At 46.0% G+C, this 22,735-nt stretch overlaps 1 non-coding gene across 1 annotated transcript; it reads left to right on the top strand.

Moving 5' to 3' along the window:
- The first annotated feature begins 6,848 nt into the window (after positions 1 to 6,848).
- MIR393c (microRNA MIR393c) lies at positions 6,849 to 6,945 on the top strand. The gene has a single exon (NR_121147.1). It is a non-coding gene; the product is annotated as a microRNA MIR393c (primary transcript).
- The last annotated feature ends 15,790 nt before the right edge of the window (positions 6,946 to 22,735 follow it).

Below are 22,735 nucleotides of genomic sequence, written 5' to 3'. Positions count from 1 at the left end.
AATCTCTGAGCTGGACATGCATGCACCGGCGGCCCCCCTGAGCTGCCCTCTAGTCTCTGTCTTTGTATTCTTCTTTTCTAGTGGTTGCAACGCAAAGGCGGCAGCTGCCCTGCCCCTGCTTATATTAAACGACTGCAAGCAAAACGAAAGGCTGACGATTTCTTCAATCAATCGTGACCCCAGCGCTTCTCTATCATCATATACTCCAATCCTACTACCGTCAACTGTGCGTGCCTACCAATCCTACAGCTAATCCTACCATTGTGCCTATGCTGCTATGCACGCCTTTTTTTTCTCTTCTAGTAGTACTATATACTACCAGCAGCAGCAGCAACCACTGTATCTTGGGATTGTGAGTGGGTTTTAGGTAGCATCAGCGCCTGTGTGCGTGCGAACACGCACGGGCAGAGGAGACGAATGAATCCACCCACCCACGACCTTCAATTCAGCGTAACTAGCTAGGCCCTAGGCTGCCCGCAAATCGCTCATCAACCGATAAGAATATCAATGAGTATAACTTATGCTGTGTCCAACGTGTATATAATGTAAAATACTGTTTCATATTATAGAAAACATCTTAAATAAGGTAAAATTTTAATATAACAGATTTAATAAAGAATATAATTGAAGATCTACTGCGGATAGCCTTACGCCGCACCTGGCAGATAGCTCGAGTCGTCTCTTACCTTATGTTTGGCTGGTCGATGATCCTGAATTGAAGTTATATCTAAAATATATAGATTGAGAAAGGAGCGTTTTATGGATTTTATACAATATGTTATGATAAAATTATATTATTTATTAAGAAATGTTATAAACTATTCCATCCATTCTAAAATATAATTTATTTTAGCTTAATCATGTATTTATTAAGTAACATATGAATATGAATGTAATTATATGTATGCTCATATTCATTAGCATTTGAATGAATGCAGTCGGAAAAAAAGGTGGGTTAAAAATACCTATATTTTGGAACGGATGGAGTATATAAAATTGAATGATGTATTTTGTTGATATATATATTATATAAAAATATCTAGGGGAGGTGACAGTGTATTTATGTCTTGGTCCACATATGTTCTCTCTTTTTCTATATACTAGCATATAACATGTGTTGGGTATGTATTTAGCAGCTATTTTGTCTTATCTTATATCTCAAACTTAACCCTATAAATAGTGTCGTTGGTATCTGCCGGTACCCTGTAATTGGGTACCATTTCCTACCGTGCCAAAGGCAGATACCCGCGCGTGTGGTTACCTGTAACTGCGTACTTAGGAACTGAACCGTCGGGCCCATGGGTCTAGACCCGTGTGACGGGACCATTGGCCTCGAGACCCGCTCCCCGCTCGGGGACAGGTCTGGTGCCACCAAATGTCCTAGGGGGTGGAATTGCTCAATGACTACTGCTATGAGTCTGAATCCCCACAGATGGATCCTGGCCCTACGTGCATGTCGTCCGGATCCTCGCTGGCGGCTCCTGGACTCATGGCAAGGGGGCTGGGCCTTCAAACCAGCATGCGCTCTTGACCCACACTATCCGCTCAGGCAGTGGTCCGAAGCCGCCACGTCGCTCGTCGACACGTGGCACAAGCCTTCAACTGGAGTTGAGGCGTGCCCTGCTGTACGCACGGACGCGACGCAACGTGTTCATAAACTTTGTTGTTGTAATGGTGTTATATTTATCTTGTTGGGCTCGCTTTGTTCACCACCAAAATTTGTTATATCAAAGATTTGGCATGAAAATTCCCAGAGTTATTCTCCTTTGTCAAAAACACAAAGTTGACTATTAGAGAGGCTAAAGAGCAGGAGCAGTTTGATGGTTTTTTTTCATTTGCCTATCTCTGAACAAGCGTATGATCAATACCTGGAGCTGAAGGTGTCTTGGGAGCAAATTGTCCTCAGTAACGCCCACGACCGTTGGCAGTACATTTGGGGATCTGACAAATTCTCCTCTCAAAAAGCTTACAGATTTTTTATGGGCCAGACGCAGGTTCACCCTATCTACAGACTCTTATGGAAAAGCAAATGTCAGCCTAAGCATAGAGTCTTCTATTGGTTGTGGCTTAAAAATAGGCTAAATACCAGAGATATGCTGAGAAGGAGAAACATGGAGCTGGATTCTTATTCTTGCGAGAACTGCCTATGGCAAAGAGAGGAGACTCGCTATCATCTGTTCCTCAGATGCAATTTCACGAAAGCCTGCTGGAACTCAATTGGCATAACCCCACCCAGAATTTCTAATCCTGAGGAGGCATCAGCGAACCTTAATCAGCAGCTTAACGTCCCCTTCTCTATGGAAATTATTATTCTCATGACATGGAGCATCTGGAAAAGCCGAAACGAGTGGCTGTTTTCAAACAAAGATCCTTTGGTACATCGCTGTACACAGGAATTCAGTAAATAGCTGCGGTTGATCATGCACAGAGCGCGGGTGAACTTTGACACCTCTATCCCGAATTGGCTGAGTCTGTGGCAAGCATAGGAGTAGTGCTTCCTAATCCAATGTATTTTAACTTTTGTAAAGAGACTAAGTTGTAACGTTTTCTTTTCACTTCTTTAATAAAATTCTCAGTAGGGCCCCCTCCTGATTCTTAAAAAAAGATTTGGCATGCGAAATCTGGATAAAAGAATTGTCACAGATCTAGCAAGCTCTAAATATGACCGACAGAGAAGTTTTTATAGCGAACCAAAGGGCAACCAAAATCGTGGCTCATCACAATTATTATTATTTTTTGGCTTCACTTATTTTAGATGCCCATTTCCTTGGTCATCAGGCCGGTCCACCACTCACTCGTTGCGCACTTTCCTTGGTGACTCATGAGGTCGCACGCAAGGCCCACTATTACGAACTGGGCAAGGAAGCCCATGGAGTACTAGGGAATCACGAAATGCGCAGCCCACTTAGCACTCCGCGATTCTCACCTCCTCCTCTCCTCTCCCCTTCTGTTGCCAATTGCCATGCCACAGCAATGGCGCCTTCGCTTCGCCCACAGCTCACCGAGTGTACAGGCTACGGCCTACAGCACGTACGGCGGCAGACACGCCGAGTGTCGGCCGGCCAAATGCCGGCCGGTGAATTCCATTCTATTCCGTCGTCCCATGCCACATAAGCATGGTCGTGGTCGACGAAATGCCACCCACCCACCCAGGCACAGAGTACAGGCGCTAGCTCCAGCGGGCCGGACCCGGACGTCGGCAACTGGGAACGAGCATCTCAATGCTATGGGGATGGGGCCGATCCATCGGTTTCTGGTTGGCGTGCCGGGCACGGGCAGGCGTCGTGCCTGCCCTCCACTATGCCACCACAGTGCCCGTGCTTTGGGTGGGCATCCGATCGAGTTGTCCAACACGGCAACACCGCTGCCGCTCTCGCCTTTCCTCCTCGCAGCATGCATCATTTGCAGGTGTATGAACTGCATGCACGGCGTCCGGGGAGCTGGATGATCTCGACCGGAATAATCCCGCTTCCCCTTTTTCTGTTGTTTGGGTACCCTTTCTATTTGGCACCAGAATTCAGACGATCACCCACCCGGTTACATTAAGCGATAGTTTTGTTTCATAATCGGACTGCTTCCTTGGATTGGATGCCTCAACAGCTACCTACTGTTAGAGGTACGTACGTGTTCTCCCACTCGATCGATTAAGGATAACCGAGTTAAAGCTTATTCATTTTTAGAGGACCTGTTACATTACAAGTCCAAATCCTCCCATGTTGTTGGCATCGATCTAATCGCCAATCACTGCACTGAGTACTGACGACGGTGGTCTCTGCGGATGCACGGACGGTCCGGGACTTGACGCAGACGCTAGAGTTTATGCACCACGAGTCGGAGAGATCTCGCTCCCGGGAGAGATCCGTCGGGGAGAAGAGATCTTAGGGTTTTGTCCTGTGATTGGCAGACCACCCAAAATGTCTCTAAATGACGTAGAGCCGGAAAGAGGTGAAGATTAGAGGACGAAGTCTATATTGTTGTCTACTCCTATGGCGAAAAGTAAAGAACGGAAGATAAATTAATTGTTTGATCGATTATTGGTTGTTCAATCGACCGTACACTTTCAAATATATATAAGGGGTCTAGACCTGTTTCTAGACGTTCTCCAACAGCTTCCGCAGAATTAGAGTCACCTAATCGATCTATTCGCGTATCGTCTGCGCGGCCGTCTATGAGCCGGACCGTTCGGACCTCAGGACCGAACCGTATGGCCGTTCCCAGTACTATAAAATGGTGGTTGAACACATGCATGCGATTCTTTGAAGCTGGGAAAGCAACATGACGTACGCAGTACGCTGTTTATCAGGGTCGTTCCTGACTTTTTAGGGGCCCAGTGCGAAATTCGATATGGTGGGCCCATCCACACACAAATATATATAATTATACATACAATATTGAATATTTAACGTATAAAAATTATTATGCACCTTTTAATGTTTATAAGATAACAAATGTAAAATATAGCCAAAAACACTTACTTCTCATCTGATATCATTAAAAATATCTTCTAACATTTTGTGATACGAAGTCATCCCTTATATCGTTGAGATCAATTTCATACAACAACTTTTTTCGATATATAAAATCATCAAGTCATTTAACCTCTCTTAAGTTATGTTTGACCATAAATAGTCCACAAAAACATTTCAATTTTAAAAAGCTTCTGTTTGACGATGCAACTATCATGTGTATAGTAAATAATACTATATCTATATCAAAATAAAATTTGTTTGCTTCTTTAGTGGATTTATCATCATCTAGTTGAATATAAACATAAAAATATATAGCAAAAATAAATACTATTTTGAAACGAACGGAGTATTCGATAAGCCATTGAGACATTAGTTTAACAATCTAAATGAGACTGATTGATAGTGTATCGCTCATTGCGTATTTGTGTCTAGAATAGATAGGTTTAATAGGAAAAAATGCTAGCGTCTGGTACTTAGGGGCCCTCTGATTTTGGGGGCCCGGTGCGGCCGCACCTTGGGCACCCCCACAGGAACGGCCCTGCTGTTTATCACTACAAGAGACCTTGCATCGCCGAAGTTCCTGCAGCTAGGCAGCTCTGGTTTCAGCGTTTGCCTAACTGTCTGTGCAGTAGTAACAGCGACCTTTCCCCTACGTATTTCAGTAGACAGTCTTTGTTTGTTTTCTCAGAGAGGGAGGGACAGAGAGTATTGGTCAGCTAGCTTTTCACCTGCGAGGAACGGTTGAATTTCAGTTGTGTTTGTGCCATGGACATGCTGTTTCTGCCAGTCAGAAGTGGCAGCAGTGACTTCCAAGAGCTCCGCTTGTCCTTTCTTGCATGCAGAAAAAAGGATGAAGGCCACTCCAAAGTCCTGCCTCGTCTTTTCCCCTACTTGGACCTCTTGCTGAAATAGAATGCGGTTCTAGAAGCTTTAATAAATTTGGATTCGTTCGATGTATCGCCTCAGATCCGTCTTAATTTGTTAAGGTCAGTGGTGTGTCCAAATCATATGAGCTAGCTGTCTCCAACTCCGTCGCTTCAGTTCATCACTGCACATCCAGTGATCCAGACCGGACTCCAAGAGTTTATTTTCATGTCAATTTTGCTATCACGCACCACATAGAATATCTACCATACGTGTATATATATATCATCAGAAACTTCATGCATGCAGTGTTAGGACATAAGGACATGTACAATAAATATGTTGAGCTGTGTCTTCAAGTCTATCTAAAGAGTTAAATGTAAAAAAAACTAAAAACACGTATATTGACGAAGACACAATGTCTTGGTTTTATGCTCGAGATAAGGACTAGCTAATTGGTCAATTTAATTTATTGAATGCTCTAATTGATGCAATTATAGATGGCCAATAAGCACGAGGCCCGCGAGCCCGACACGAAGCCCGCTGTTTGGGCCCGATCCGAGCCCGGCACGAACAAGCGGACCGGGCTCGTCAGGAAACTAGACACGGTGGGCTAGCCCGGCACGGTCCGTTTATCTCTAAGCCCGTTGAGCCTGCTTTTTTACACTAAAATGTGCTTACCGGCCCACATAGCCCGCTTTTCGGTCCACTTTTTTCGTGCTAACGGCCCGTTTAGGCCCGCAGAGCCAGCGTGCTTAGACGGCCCGGTTTCTTAACCGTGACTGGCAAGCCGGACCCTGGCCATCTCTAGATGCAATAGATATAATAAGACATAAGTTTTAGACACATCCATTATATTATATTTTATTTTAACTATGTCTTATACTTAGAATATGGTGCAGCAGTGTTAGGATTGTATATGCCCTAAGTGACAGTGTGTAGATGCTTAGATAGAGCAGTGGTAAAAAGAAAGAGGGAGAGGTAAAAGAGGAGGACAACATGATGGGCCACACACACCACAGCTAGCTTATGTAAAGTAGACACGCACATCCATTTCACTGTGCGGCAAGACTCGTTGCACGGGGCTTAGCGAGCACATCGTACGACGCATCTAGATCAGCGTGCGTCGGCGAATCAGAGGAGGCAAATGCAAGCCAGAAGATAATGCGTGCGGCGTGCATGGTCTGGTCCGGAGACTCGGAGGCTTGGCGTTGGCTAGCTCGTCGTCTCCACCACCGGCCGGCCCGGTGAGACGGATCGGAGGAGCAGCATCTCCGTGGTGGGGCCGCCGTGTCTCTCCTCCCACACCCCACCCCGGGACCGGGCGGGCCCACGTGTACGTCGAAAGCGAGAGCGCAAAGCAAGCAACAGCCATCGCCGGAATTAACCAGCTGGCATTGGCATGGACCTCTCCTCGCTCTCCCCGTCGTCCCATCAATGGCATGGCATCTATATAGCTAGCTCTCCTGCCGTCGTCCCCCCTATGCCGCCTACTAGCAGGAAGCTAGTGGAGGACTCCAAAGGGATCGCATTGATCTAACCTGCCGATCGACGCCGACGTACGTACGTGCCCGAGGACAAGCAGATCAGTCAGTGCAATCCCTTTGGAATTCTCCACTTAGCGCCTCCAGGTTTCGCTTCGATCCATCCATGTTTCCTTCGTTTAAATTAGTTCGTTTGTTTTTTTTTTATTATTTATTTGATTCGCCGCCGCCGGTCTATCTACTCTGTTTGCAACGCCTTTCGATCCATCGGCTTCTACTGTATGCTATAATTAAGGGTTTTTTTACATTGGTCCGATGCATGAGAGGAGCTGTGCAGACCAACATGGCAACCAATTACATCGATCTTGAGGACTCTTATGGACCAACATGCCAAGTTCTTCATTGCTTGTACTACCATTCAAGTTGTCAAACAATTACCAATTAACTCAAGTATTCGAGAGAAGCATATATGTTAGCCAAATAGCAAATTCTTTACTAACTGATCTATGTACCGACATGTCAACTTCTTGCATACCAACGTGGCAAGAAGGTAATCATTGTTCATGAATAAGATTATCACTACAAGATTGCCAACACAATGTTGATATTTTTGCTCTTGTGGTTCAATTTTTGTGATGAGTGACAATCTACGGAGTAGCGACTTAGGGTTGAATTGGGTGGACTAACTGGAGCATATGTGTGTGCCGATATTGTACGACACATCCATATCTCTTAGGGTTGAATGTGAGAGCCATGCGGTTTTTACGTCGATGGAGTGGGACCACTGAAGAACGAGGGACGGGACTTGACCGAGGGGCTACAAAAAGTCAGGTCACTAGTTCCAGTGGCTGACACCTGGGGACACCTATAGGCGTGGAAATATGACGGAGTTGTTCGCGTCACCGACGCAGTCAAGAACTGGCGGGACACATATCCAGGATGTAGGTAGCGCGTGCGAGTGAAGTATGTTACCTACGATGGTTTAGCCTCAAAACCATCGAGTGACGGTTTCACGGATTTAGAGCAACTTCAATAGTTCTCTAAACAACTCTCTAAATCTTAAATTTAAGAAGTAAACAGAAAAATGCTTCTCCAATGGTTCTCTAAATAGACTTGCTAAATTTACTTAGTTGCTATTCAACTCTATTTACTCTCCACATTTAGCAACTCGGTAGGAACTCCCTAAATGTAGTTGACGTCAATTTCTTCACACTAGCGTGATTATTTTTCCGTTTCGCACACAGTGAGGTAGACAGGTATAGCACACTCTTTTTTCACTTTCTAGCATAATGAGATAGCCAGGTCAAACACGTATGACACAAGTTTCTCCTTCATCGTCGAACCCAACTTTCTCATAGGTTGCGCCACCGGACCACCACTCCTCCATAGTTCATATCGACCGGCCTTTTCTCTTTCGCCCTCACATAGGGGCAGGGCCGCTAAATCTAGATTCAAAATCGAACTACTTCCTAAATATGAGCAACTATTGGAGACTAAGTTATTTTTTACTTCCAATAGCTATTTAGCAACTTGCTAAACATGATTTTAGCAAGCTATTTTTTAGAGAACTATTGGAGTTGCTCTTAGCCTCAAAAACATCGAGCGTCGGTTTCGCGCGGGAATCAGAGACATCGCATGAAGCCGTTGTGGAGGACATGTCAAGGCGAAACAAATCCACGAAGTAAAGCATGGGCGTCAGATCATCGGAACGAGAGTCTGTCCATTATGCTCTGACTAAGTGGTTTAACTCTAAATATTTTGGGCTATGTTGGGAATGTGAAAAACTTCCCAATAATTAAGAGGATGGTTGTCCCCAACCAGCCATCTCTCTAACTTGTACCCCTAATTTTGTTTTCAGGCTTTCTTTCTTGTTTAGGGAGATCTGCATATGTTTTAGCTAGATATTTTCCATCCTTGCCATGGTGGCATATATATATATTGCTAGAAAAGGGGCCTTGACAGCACGCAACGAAGAGAAGTGCAAACGCAAGGCAATTGCTGCTCCGTTGACTAATATGCTACTCAAGTTCCTATCTCACAGTGCACATACAGTCCTCACAATGCATGCATGTACAGTTTTCCATAAGAAAATGAAAAAAAAAAAACAATACGACCTGGCGCCCTTTTTGGGCCGGAGCTTGAACAAAAGGAAAGGGGCCTTGACAGCACGCAACGAAAGTTCAGATAAATGGGCCGGTAGGAGGATGCTGCCTCCTCCTCCATGGGTTGCACTTCCACATGCACTGGGCATGATTTGTTGAAGCGAAGCGGATGGGTGCATGCGTCCGCGTCCGCCCGAGACCCGGCGGTCACTGTTGGCATCTTTCCCGGCCGCGGCCTTATCCTGTCCGTGCTGTCACCATATGCATATCCATGTGCTACACCTCTCCACTGCACGTTGAGATGGATAGCAAACCAAACTGAAAGGCCACTTGTCGCTCGCACATGCGGTGGTGCCTCTCCCTCCCGACGTACATGAAGAGCTAGCACACGGACATGCATGCACAGATGTCTATCTCAACTTATTAGGCAATGTTTTATATCTCCTATAGAAAAAAAAGCGATAATAAAATCCAAACACTTTGGATCGCAAAATCCAATTACCTATGCGCCCAAAGATTAGAAATCATGCGCTCGTGTACCCAAGTTTCAATATTTCTGTGTGCTCTGAAATAAACTACTAGTACAAGAGAAGTCAAAAATTTGATGTTACTGGAATCGTTTTAGAGTTGTTTTTCAATTGAGGATCGGAAAACCCCTATATTGCATTTTCTGCTCTAACCCTTGGAGATATGGAAACCAAAGGTCATGCCAAATAATTGCCTGAACGTAGCATATATCCTATTTGTTTTGTTCTGGGTAACGCGCATGCAGATTGTGACGACATATCATGTATCCTGTCATGCAGACACTATTTGAGCCCAAAATCTAACCTGTACCGCTGAAATTAATTAAAGGCGAAAAGGAAAGACAGGTTTCGATCGTGAGGCGCTGAGTGCATGCTTGTGTCTGCCGGATTGCAATGAGCTTTGACTTTGCAATGGCCAAACTGCCAAATGGGCATTATATATGTAGAAAGCGAGCTGTACTTGTACGTTGTACGGAGTACCACCAGTATGCACACACACGTACCTGAACAGCACCGTACGTAGAGTGACTTGGGATTTTTTTTCCTTCCATTTTTTTGGTACTAAATCAATATACACTATTACAAAAAAAACTCTAAACGGCAACGTGGTCTAATTTTTAATTACGGTTTCGGTTGTCAAACGTCAGTGGTTTTTTAGTCATGGTTTTCTCAAGGAACCGTCACTACAAATATGATTTCCAGCAACCGCCACTAAAAATCATTTTTATCTTTTTTTTTTGAATTTTCCAAATTACCTTTTATGAAAAAACCACCAACATAAAATTTATAGGTCTTTAAAAGTTATGAAACTTTATAGTTGATAACTCTTTTATTTCAAATTATTTCGGGTCTAAAAAGTTACATCTAAATTTATCAAATTTAAAATACATTTTTTGCAAACGAACTTGGATGGGAAAAGTGTTAAAATAAAAGTTGTATAACTTCAAAAGTTATGAAACTTTGTAGTTGACAACTTTTTTATTTGAGTTCGTTTACATCATCAAACAATTAATTTACACTCAGCTCTGCAATATAGATATGAAGTAAGTGATAAGAGGAGTGGTCGAGGGGGTTACACGTGAGGGGAGGTCGTGGTTTCAATTCCCCGGGTAGTGTAGACGCATGCGCGAAAAACAAAGTCACCTCAACGGAGACAGACGGGCAAGGCCTCTCCTAATAAAATTATTTTTTACTAATTTGAAACCTATTTTTATGTTTCTCTAGCGATTTTATTAACTTGACCGTTAGTGAAAATCGATTTTTCACTCACGGTTCTAGTTACTCGCCTGTAAAAAAATAATTTTTTTTATTAGCCTCTAGTACTGGTGGTTATGGAAAACGTTTGTGCAAATAAGTTTACAACCGCTATTATAGAGCTTTTGCATACTAGTGATAAACAATTGTTGCCCCCTGCCGCATGGATCTATCTATGTATCCACTTCCCGTTTCCTTTTTTCTTCTTCTTGTAGTACGCTATGGATTCGAGGTACGTCATCGTTAGGCCATGTAAAGTACTGTTTTGTACCGTAGATTATTTTATTTATAAAGTATAGTTTAAAATAGAAATTATAATAAGGAGCGTGATATGGAGGGAGTCTGCTTTATGCATGTAACTGATTGGCACGCGCCGTCCACGGGTACGCTAGCGCACGCACGCGTCATGGATATCGGCATGTGGGGCCACGACGACGACGCTACGCTAGCCGCTCCCCCATCACGATTAGGGATGGCAACGGGGAATTTTCTGTCGGGTTTTAGCTCCCCAAACCCGTTCCCGCGACAAAAAAATTTCCCCGCGGGGATCCCCACGAACGCTTGCGGGGGACATTTCTTCTCCATCCCCGTTCCCCGCGGGGATAAATCCCCGTCGGGGATCCCCATCTCCGCTTAAATTATAATTAAATTATACTTCATTTGTTATTAATATAAAATATTGTCACTTATACGCATTGTTAGATGTAAAATTCATTATGTGCACATTAAAATCAATGTATTTGTACAACGGGTGATCTCTTGACAAGGTAATTCTTTACTTTTATCATTAACTATTACATGAAAACATTATCGCATGTAAGTTTAACGGGTCCCCACGGAGAACGGGGATGGGGAATGTTTCCCATCCCCGTCCCCGTTTACCCGTCGGGGGAGAACTTTTCCCCATTTACATCCCCGTGGGGAAAGAAACTTCCCCATCCTCATCCCCTAATAGAGGAATTCCCCGCGAGGAATCGGGGATCGGATCCCCATTGCCATCTCTAACCACGATCCCTCTCCATCGTCCCAGCTAGCCGCTCGATCGATCGCTAGGCAGCAGCTGCAGACAGGTAATCGATCGATCGCTGGATGGACGGAACAGCGCGCAGCCACAGGGTTTCCATTCCCACGCACGACAGCGCCGCCTGCCGCTGGTGGCCGCCGGGGCCCTCGCCCAGCAACATCCATCGGGCAGCTAGCGCCACCGGGTCGGGTCCTTCTCGCCCGCCCGCACGCACCGAGTCGTCCACATGATTGGGCACAACGCATGCAAGTGGCGAGGTCCTAGGGCCGCCCTGCTCTGCCCGATGCCTAGTTGCCGAAAGCGACGCCACTTGGATACAGTGTTATTGGGCGGCAGGAACGAATATTACGTGACTGTTGGTATTTTCTTAGGCTGAGTCCAGTGCACAGTCTCTCTCTCGCCCCTGCCACGTTAGCTCTTGCCTCCACTCTCGCCTCTACTGCTTCAGTGCACAGGCTGCAGCAGGCTACAGCCTCAGGCTATAGCTACATCAGCTTTTCTATTTCAGAATTAATTAATTCACGCGGATTTATTTCAACGCTCAGAAAACACACAACATAATATTTTTTATTAAATTAAAAATTACAAAATGTGTGTCGGGGACCATAATTAGGGGTACCCTCAAGACGCCTAATTCTCAGCTGGTAACCCCCATCAGCATAAAGCTGCAGAGGCCTGATGGGTGCGATTAAGTCAGGGATCAGTCCATACGAGTGACTCGATCACGCTTCGCCCGAGCCTAGCCTCGGCCAAGGGCAGCCGACCTCGAGGGACTTCCGTCTCGCCCGAGGCCCCCCTTTTAACGGCGGACGCATCTCCGGCTCGCCCGAGGCCTTGGCTTCGCTGAGAAACAACCCTGACCAAATCGCCGCACCGACTGACCGAGTTGCAGGAGCATTTAACGCAAAGGTGGCCTGATGATAGTCGCCTAGAGAGGAGGTGAATAGGGCGAAACTGAAATTTACAAATATAAACACAACTACAAGCCGGGTTAGCGTTAGAAATATAAACGAGTCCGAGAGAGAGGGCGCAAAACAAATCCCAAGCGAATAAGCAAGTGAGACACGGAGATTTGTTTTACCGAGGTTCGGTTCTTGCAAACCTACTCCCCGTTGAGGAGGACACAAAGGCCGGGTCTCTTTCAACCCTTCCCTCTCTCAAACGGTCCCTTGGACCGAGTGAGCTTCTCTTCTCAAATCAAAGCCGGGAACAAAACTTCCCTGCAAGGGCCACCACACAATTGGTGCCTCTTGCCTTGATTACAATGGAGTTGTGATCTCAAGAACAAGTGAGAAAGAAAAGAAGCAATCCAAGCGCAAGAGCTCAAATGAACACGGCAAATCACTCTCACTAGTCACTAGGGCTTTGTGTGGAATTGGAGAGGATTTGATCTTTTTGGTGTGTCTAGAATTGAATGCTAGAGCTCTTGTAGTAGTTGAGAAGTGGAAAACTTGGATGCCATGAATGGTGGGGTGGTTGGGGTATTTATAGCCCCAACCACCAAAAGTGGCCGTTGGAAGGCTGTCTGTTCGATGGCGCACCGGACAGTCCGGTGCACACCGGACAGTCCGGTGCCCCCTGCCACGTCATCACTGCCGTTGGATTCTGACCGTTGGAGCTTCTGACTTGTGGGCCCGCCTGGGTGTCCGGTGCACACCGGACAGGTACTGTTTGATGTCCGGTGTGCCAGCATGGGCGATTCTGACTTCTGCGCGCGCAGAGGGCGCATTAAATGCGCGGCAGAGAGCCGTTGGCGCGGAGATGACCGTTGCTTCGGAGGCGCACCGGACAGTCCCGTGCACACCGGACAGTCCGGTGAATTTTAGCGGGCTAGCCGTTGGCGTTTCCCGAAGCTGGCGAGTTCCTGAGGCCGACCTCCCTTGGCGCACCGGACACTGTCCGGTGTACACCGGACAGTCCGGTGAATTATAGCCGAGTCGCCCTGGAAATTCCCGAAGGTGGCGAGTTTGAGTCTGAGTCCCCTGGTGCACCGGACAGGTACTGTTCACTGTCCGGTGGCACACCGGACAGTCCGGTGCGCCAGACCAGGGGTGCCTTCGGTTGCCCCTTTGCTCCTTTATTGAATCCAAAACTTGGTCTTTTTATTGGCTGAGGGTGAACCTTTTACACCTGTATAATCTACACACTTGGGCAAACTAGTTAGTCCAATTATTTGTGTTGGGCAATTCAACCACCAAAATTATTTAGGAACTAGGTGTAAGCCTAATTCCCTTTCAATCTCCCCCTTTTTGGTGATTGATGCCAACACAAACCAAAGCAAACAAAGATGTGCATAATTGAACTAGTTTGCATAATGTAAGTGTAAAGGTTGCTTGGAATTGAGCCAATATAACTACTTACAAGATATGCATGGAATGTTTCTTTCTTATTTAGTATTTTGGACCACGTTTGCACCACATGTTTTGTTTTTGCAAAAAAATTTTGTAAATTCATTTCAAAGATCTTTTGCAAATAGTCAAAGGTAAATGAATAAGAGTTTGCAAAGCATTTTCAAGATTTGAAATTTTCTCCCTCTGTTTCAAATGCTTTTCCTTTGACTAAACAAAACTCCCCCTAAATTAAATCCTCCTCTTAGTGTTCAAGAGGGTTTTGATATACCATTTTGAAATACTACTTTCTCCCCCTTTTGAACACAACAGGATCCCAATTGATAAATACTTCTTGGAAAACACTAAGTTTTGAAATTGGTGGTGGTGCGGTCCTTTTGCTTTGGGCTCATTTCTCCCCCTTTTTGGCATGAATCGCCAAAAACGGAATCATTAGAGCCCTTAGGTACTATCTTCCCCTTTGGTCATAAGTAAATGAGTTAAGATTATACCAAAGACGAAGTCCTTTTGCTTTGAATTCTCATTTCTCCCTAAGGAATAGAGAGATGCTTGGAGTGATGGCGAAGTATGAGTTACGGAGTGGAAGCCTTTGTCTTTGCCGAAGACTCCAATTCCCTTTCAATATACCTATGACTTGGTTTGAAATAGACTTGAAGACGCATTAGTCATAGTATATAAAAGAGATATAATCAAAGGTATTCAAATGAGCTATGTGTGCAAGCTAGCAAAAGAAATTTCTAGAATCAAGAATATTGAGCTCATGCCTAAGTCTGGTAAAAGATTGTTCATCAAGAGGCTTGGTAAAGATATCGGCTAATTGATCTTTAGTGTTAATGTAAGAAATCTCGATATCTCCCTTTTGTTGGTGATCCCTAAGAAAATGATACCGAATGGCTATGTGCTTAGTGCGGCTATGCTCGACGGGGTTGTCGGCCATTTTGATTGCACTCTCATTATCACATAGTAAAGGAACTTTGGTTAATTTGTAACCGTAGTCCCGCAGGGTTTGCCTCATTCAAAGCAATTGCGCGCAACAATGGCCTGCGGCAATGTACTCGGCTTCGGCGGTGGAAAGAGCGACCGAATTTTGCTTCTTTGAAGCCCAAGACACCAAGGATCTTCCCAAGAACTGGCAAGTCCCCGATGTGCTCTTCCTATTAATCTTACACCCTGCCCAATCGGCATCCGAATAACCAATCAAATCAAAAGTGGATCCCCGAGGGTACCAAAGCCCAAACTTAGGAGTATAAGCTAAATATCTCAAGATTCGTTTTACGGCCGTAAGGTGGGATTCCTTAGGGTCGGATTGAAATCTTGCACACATGCAAACGGAAAGCATAATATCCGATCGAGATGCACATAAATAAAGCAATGAACCAATCATCGACCGGTATACCTTTTGATCGACGGATTTACCTCCCGTGTCGAGGTCGAGATGCCCATTGGTTCCCATGGGTGTCTTGATGGGCTTGGCATCCTTCATTCCAAACTTGGTTAGAATGTCTTGAGTGTACTTCGTTTGGCAAATGAAGGTGCCCTCTTGGAGTTGCTTGACTTGGAATCCTAGAAAATACTTCAACTCCCCCATCATCGACATCTCGAATTTCTGTGTCATGATCCTACTAAACTCTTCACATGTAGACTCGTTAGTAGACCCAAATATAATATCATCAACATAAATTTGGCATACAAACAAGTCATTTTCAAGAGTTTTAGTAAAGAGTGTAGGATCGGCCTTGCCGACTTTGAAGCCATTAGAAATAAGGAAATCTCTTAGGCATTCATACCATGCTCTTGGGGCTTGCTTGAGCCCATAAAGCGCCTTAGAGAGCCTATAGACATGGTTAGGGTACTCACTGTCTTCAAAGCCGGGAGGTTGCTCAACATAGACCTCTTCCTTGATTGGTCCGTTGAGGAAGGCACTTTTCACGTCCATTTGATAAAGCTTAAAGCCATGGTAAGTAGCATAGGCCAATAATATGCGAATTGACTCAAGCCTAGCTACGGGTGCATAGGTTTCACCGAAATCCAAACCTTCGACTTGGGAGTATCCCTTGGCCACAAGTCGTGCTTTGTTCCTTGTCACCACACCATGCTCATCTTGCTTGTTGCGGAAGACCCATTTGGTTCCTACAACATTTTGGTTAGGACGTGGAACCAAATGCCATACCTCATTCCTCGTGAAGTTGTTGAGCTCCTCTTGCATCGCCACCACCCAATCCGAATCTTGAAGTGCTTCCTCTATCCTGTGTGGCTCAATAGAGGAAACAAAAGAGTAATGTTCACAAAAATGTGTAACACGAGATCGAGTGGTTACCCCCTTATGAATGTCGCCGAGGATGGTGTCGACGGGGTGATCTCGTTGGATTGCTTGGTGGACTCTTGGGTGTGGCGGCCTTGGTTCTTCCTCATCCTCCTTTTCTTGATCAATTGCATCTCCCCCTTGATCATTGCCATCATCTTGAGGTGGCTCATCTTCTTGATTTTGCCCTTCATCAACTTGAGCTTCATCCTCATTTTGAGTTGGTGGAGATGCTTGCATGGAGGAGGACGGTTGATCTTGTGCATTTGGAGGCTCTTCGGATTCCCTAGGACACACATCCCCAATGGACATGTTCCTTAGCGCTATGCATGGAGCCTGTTCTTCACCTATCTCATCAAGATCAACTTGCTCTACTTGAGAGCCGTTAGTTTCATCAAACACAACGTCACATGAGACTTCAACTAGTCCAGTGGACTTGTTAAAGACTCTATATGCCCTTGTGTTTGAGTCATAACCAAGTAAAAAGCCTTCTACAGTTTTAGGAGCAAATTTAGATTTTCTACCTCTTTTAACAAGAATAAAGCATTTGCTACCAAAAACTCTAAAGTATGAAATGTTGGGCTTTTTACCGGTTAGGAGTTCATAGGATGTCTTCTTGAGGATTCGGTGAAGATATAACCGATTGATGGCGTAGCAGGCGGTGTTGACCGCTTCGGCCCAAAACCGGTCCGGTGTCTTGTACTCATCAAGCATGGTTCTTGCCATGTCCAAAAGAGTTCGATTCTTCCTCTCCACTACACCATTTTGTTGAGGCGTGTAGGGAGAGGAGAACTCATGCTTGATGCCCTCCTCCTCAAGGAAGCCTTCAATCTGAGAGTTCTTGAACTCCGTCCCGTTGTCGCTTCTTATTTTCTTGATCCTTAAGCCGAACTCATTTTGAGCCCGTCTCAAGAACCCCTTTAAAGTCTCTTGGGTTTGAGATTTTTCCTGTAAAAAGAATACCCAAGTGAAGCGAGAATAATCATCCACAATAACAAGACAATACTTACTCCCGCCGATGCTTATGTAAGCAATCAGGCCGAATAGATCCATGTGGAGTAGCTCAAGCGGCCTGTCGGTCGTCATGATGTTCTTGTGTGGATGATGGACTCCAACTTGCTTCCCCGCCTGGCATGCGCTACAAATCCTGTCTTTCTCAAAATGAACATTTGTTAATCCTAAAATGTGCTCTCCCTTTAGAAGCTTATGAAGATTCTTCATCCCAACATGGGCTAGTCGGCGGTGCCAGAGCCAACCCATGTTAGTCTTAGCAATTAAGCAAGTGTCGAGTTCAGCTCTATCAAAATCTACCAAGTATAGCTGACCCTCTAACACTCCCTTAAATGCTATTGAATCATCACTTCTACTAACGACAGTGACACCTACATCAGTAAAAAGACAGTTGTAGCCCATTTGACATAATTGAGAAACAGAAAGCAAGTTGTAATCTAAAGAATCTACAAGAAAAACATTGGAAATGGAATGGTCAGGAGATATAGCAATTTTACCCAATCCTTTGACCAACCCTTGATTTCCATCCCCGAATGTGATAGCTCGTTGGGGATCTTGGTTTTTCTCATATGAGGAGAACATCTTCTTCTCCCCTGTCATGTGGTTTGTGCACCCGCTGTCGAGTATCCAACTTGAGCCCCCGGATGCATAAACCTACAAAACAAATTTAGTTCTTGACTTTAGGTACCCAAACTGTTTTGGGTCCTTTGGCATTAGAAACAAGAACTTTGGGTACCCAAACACAAGTCTTTGATCCCTTGTGTTTGCCCCCAACAAACTTGGCAACGACCTTGCCGGATTTGTTAGTCAAAACATAGGATGCATCAAAAGTCTTAAATGAAATGCTATGTTCATTTGATGCATTAGGAATTTTCTTCTTAGGCAACTTAGCACGGGTTGGTTGCCTAGAACTAGATGTCTCACCCTTATACATAAAAGCATGATTAGGGCCAGAGTGAGACTTCTTAGAATGAATTTTCCTTATTTTGCTCTCGGGATAACCGGCAGGGTACAAAATGTAGCCCTCGTTATCCTGAGGCATGGGAGCCTTGTCTTTAACAAAGTTAGATAAGTTCTTAGGAGGGGCATTAAGTTTGGCATTGTCTCCCCGTTGGAAGCCAATGCCATCCTTGATGCCAGGGCGTCTCCCATTATATAGCATACTTCTAGCAAATTTAAATTTTTCATTTTCTAAGTTATGCTCGGCAATTTTAGCATCTAATTTAGCTATATGATCATTTTGTTGTTTAATTAAAGCCATATGATCATGAATAGCATTAACATCAACATCTCTACATCTAGTACAAATAGATACATGCTCAACAATAGATGTAGAGGGTTTGCAAGAATTAAGTTCAACAATCTTAGCATGAAGAATATCATTTTTATCTCTAAGATTGGAAATGGTAGCATTGCAAACATCTAGTTCTTTAGCCTTAGCAATTAAATTCTCATTTTCTATTCTAAGACTAGCAAGAGAAATGTTTAATTCTTCAATCCTAGCAAGCAAATCATTATTATCTCTAGGATTGGGAATTGAAACATTACAAACATGAGAATCAACCTTAGTATTTAAAATAGCATTTTCATTCCTAAGGTTGTCAATCAACTCACGGCAAGTGCTTAGCTCACTAGATAATTTTTCACATTTTTCTACTTCTAGAGCATAAGCCTTTTTAACCTTAACATGTTTTTTGTTTTCTTTAATTAGACAATCCTCTTGGGAATCCAAAAGGTCATCCTTTTCATGAATAGCACTAACCAATTCATTTAATTTTTCCTTTTGAGCTATGTTAAGGTTGGCAAAAAGGGAACGCAAATTATCTTCCTCATCACTAGCATTATCATCACTAGAAGATTCATATTTAGTGGATGAGTTGGATTTAACCTTCTTCCGTTTGCCGTCCTTTGCCATGAGGCACTTGTGGCCGACGTTGGGGAAGAGGAGTCCCTTGGTGACGGCGATGTTGGCGGCGTCCTCGTCGTCGGAGGAGTCGCTTGAGCTTTCGTCGGAGTCCCACTCGCGACAAACATGGGCATCGCCGCCCTTCTTCTTGTAGTACCTCTTCTTCTCCTTTCTTCTCCCCTTCTTGTCGTCGCCTCGGTCACTGTCACTAGATATAGGACATTTAGCAATAAAATGACCGGGCTTACCACACTTGTAGCAAACCTTCTTGGAGCGGGACTTGTAATCCTTTCCCCTTCTTTGCTTGAGGATTTGGCGGAAGCTCTTGATGACGAGCGCCATTTCCTCATTGTCGAGCTTGGAGGCGTCTATGGGTTGTCGACTTGGTGTAGACTCCTCCTTCTTCTCCTCCGTTGCCTTGAATGCAACGGGTTGAGCTTCGGATGTGGTGGCATCATCAAGCTCGTTGATCTTCCTCGAGCCTTCGATCATGCACTCAAAACTTACAAAATTCCCGATAACTTCCTCGGGGGTCATTTTAGTATATCTAGGATTACCGCGAATTAATTGAACTTGAGTAGGGTTAAGGAAAATAAGTGATCTTAGAATAACCTTAACCACCTCGTGGTCATCCCACTTTACGCTCCCGAGGTTGCGCGCTTGGTTCACCAAGGTCTTGAGCCGATTGTACATGTGTTGTGGCTCCTCCCCTTTGCGAAGCCGGAACCGACCGAGCTCCCCCTCAATCGTTTCCCGCTTGGTGATCTTGGTGAGCTCATCACCTTCATGCGCGGTCTTGAGTAAATCCCAAATCTCTTTTGCGTTCTTCAACCCTTGAACTTTGTTATACTCCTCTCTACTTAAAGAGGCTAGGAGTATTGTTGTTGCTTGAGAGTTGAAGTGCTCGATTTGGGCCACCTCATCCTCATCATAGTTCTCATCCCCTACGGATGGTACCTGCACGCCAAACTCAACAACATCCCATATGCTTTTGTGGAGCGAGGTTAGATGAAATCGCATTAAATCGCTCCACCTAGCGTAATCTTCACCATCAAAAGTTGGTGGTTTGCCTAATGGGACGGAAAGTAAAGGTGTATGTTTGGAAATGCGAGGGTAGCGTAGGGGGATCTTACTATACTTCTTGCGCTCTTGGCGCTTAGAAGTGACGGAGGGCGCATCGGAGTCGGAGGTCGATGTTGATGAAGTGTCGGTCTCGTAGTAGACCACCTTCCTCATCCTTTTGTGCTTGTCCCCTTTCCGATGCGGTTTGTGAGAAGAAGATTTTTCCTTCTTCTCTTTGTGGTGAGAAGAGGAAGACTTTTTCTCCTTCCGTTTGGAGGAGTCCTTCTTCTTCTCCTTCCTCTTGGTGCGGGATTCTTCTGATGAAGTGCTCCCGTGGCTTGTAGTGGGCTTTTCGCCGGTCTCCATCTCCTTCTTGGCGTGATCTCCCGACATCACTTCGAGCGGTTAGGCTCTAATGAAGCACCGGGCTCTGATACCAATTGATAGTCGCCTAGAGGGGGGGTGAATAGGGCGAAACTGAAATTTACAAATATAAACACAACTACAAGCCGGGTTAGCGTTAGAAATATAAACGAGTCCGAGAGAGAGGGCGCAAAACAAATCCCAAGCGAATAAGCAAGTGAGACACGGAGATTTGTTTTACCGAGGTTCGGTTCTTGCAAACCTACTCCCCGTTGAGGAGGCCACAAAGGCCGGGTCTCTTTCAACCCTTCCCTCTCTCAAACGGTCCCTTGGACCGAGTGAGCTTCTCTTCTCAAATCAAAGCCGGGAACAAAACTTCCCCGCAAGGGCCACCACACAATTGGTGCCTCTTGCCTTGATTACAATGGAGTTGTGATCTCAAGAACAAGTGAGAAAGAAAAGAAGCAATCCAAGCGCAAGAGCTCAAATGAACACGGCAAATCACTCTCACTAGTCACTAGGGCTTTGTGTGGAATTGGAGAGGATTTGATCTTTTTGGTGTGTCTAGAATTGAATGCTAGAGCTCTTGTAGTAGTTGAGAAGTGGAAAACTTGGATGCCATGAATGGTGGGGTGGTTGGGGTATTTATAGCCCCAACCACCAAAAGTGGCCGTTGGAAGGCTGTCTGTTCGATGGCGCACCGGACAGTCCGGTGCACACCGGACAGTCCGGTGCCCCCTGCCACGTCATCACTGCCGTTGGATTCTGACCGTTGGAGCTTCTGACTTGTGGGCCCGCCTGGGTGTCCGGTGCACACCGGACAGGTACTGTTTGATGTCCGGTGTGCCAGCATGGGCGATTCTGACTTCTGCGCGCGCAGAGGGCGCATTAAATGCGCGGCAGAGAGCCGTTGGCGCGGAGATGACCGTTGCTTCGGAGGCGCACCGGACAGTCCCGTGCACACCGGACAGTCCGGTGAATTTTAGCGGGCTAGCCGTTGGCGTTTCCCGAAGCTGGCGAGTTCCTGAGGCCGACCTCCCTTGGCGCACCGGACACTGTCCGGTGTACACCGGACAGTCCGGTGAATTATAGCCGAGTCGCCCTGGAAATTCCCGAAGGTGGCGAGTTTGAGTCTGAGTCCCCTGGTGCACCGGACAGGTACTGTTCACTGTCCGGTGGCACACCGGACAGTCCGGTGCGCCAGACCAGGGGTGCCTTCGGTTGCCCCTTTGCTCCTTTATTGAATCCAAAACTTGGTCTTTTTATTGGCTGAGGGTGAACCTTTTACACCTGTATAATCTACACACTTGGGCAAACTAGTTAGTCCAATTATTTGTGTTGGGCAATTCAACCACCAAAATTATTTAGGAACTAGGTGTAAGCCTAATTCCCTTTCACCTGACACCTTTATCCTGACGCGCGCCCCCGGCAGAGCCGAAGTGACCGCCGTCACTCCGCCGCACCACTGACCGGTCTGACAGAAGGACAGCGCCGCCTGCGCCACTCCGACTGCAGTGCCACTCAACAGAGTGAGTCTGACAGGCAGTCAGGCCTTGCCAAAGGCGCCATAGGAAACTCCGCTCCGCCCGACCCCAGGGCTCGGACTCGGGCTAAGACCCGGAAGACGGCGAACTCCGCTCCGCCCGACCCCAGGGCTCGGACTCGGGCTCAGACCCGGAAGACGACGAACTCCGCTCCGCCCGACCCCAGGGCTCGGACTCGGGCTAAGACCCGGAAGACGGCGAACTCCGCTCCGCCCGACCCCAGGGCTCGGACTCGGGCTAAGACCCGGAAGACGATGAACTCCGCTTCGCCCGACCCCAGGGCTCGGACTCGGGCTCAGACCCGGAAGACGACGAACTCCGCTCCGCCCGACCCCAGGGCTCGGACTCGGGCTAAGACCCGGAAGATGGCGAACTCCGCTCCGCCCGACCCCAGGGCTCGGACTCGGGCTAAGACCCGGAAGACGACGAACTCCGCTTCGCCCGACCCCAGGGCTCGGACTCCGCCCGGGCCTCT

This window comes from Zea mays, chromosome 10 (assembly GCF_902167145.1).
Source record: "Zea mays cultivar B73 chromosome 10, Zm-B73-REFERENCE-NAM-5.0, whole genome shotgun sequence".
Lineage (NCBI taxonomy): Eukaryota > Viridiplantae > Streptophyta > Magnoliopsida > Poales > Poaceae > Zea > Zea mays.
This window is presented reverse-complemented; position numbering and strand designations above follow the sequence as displayed.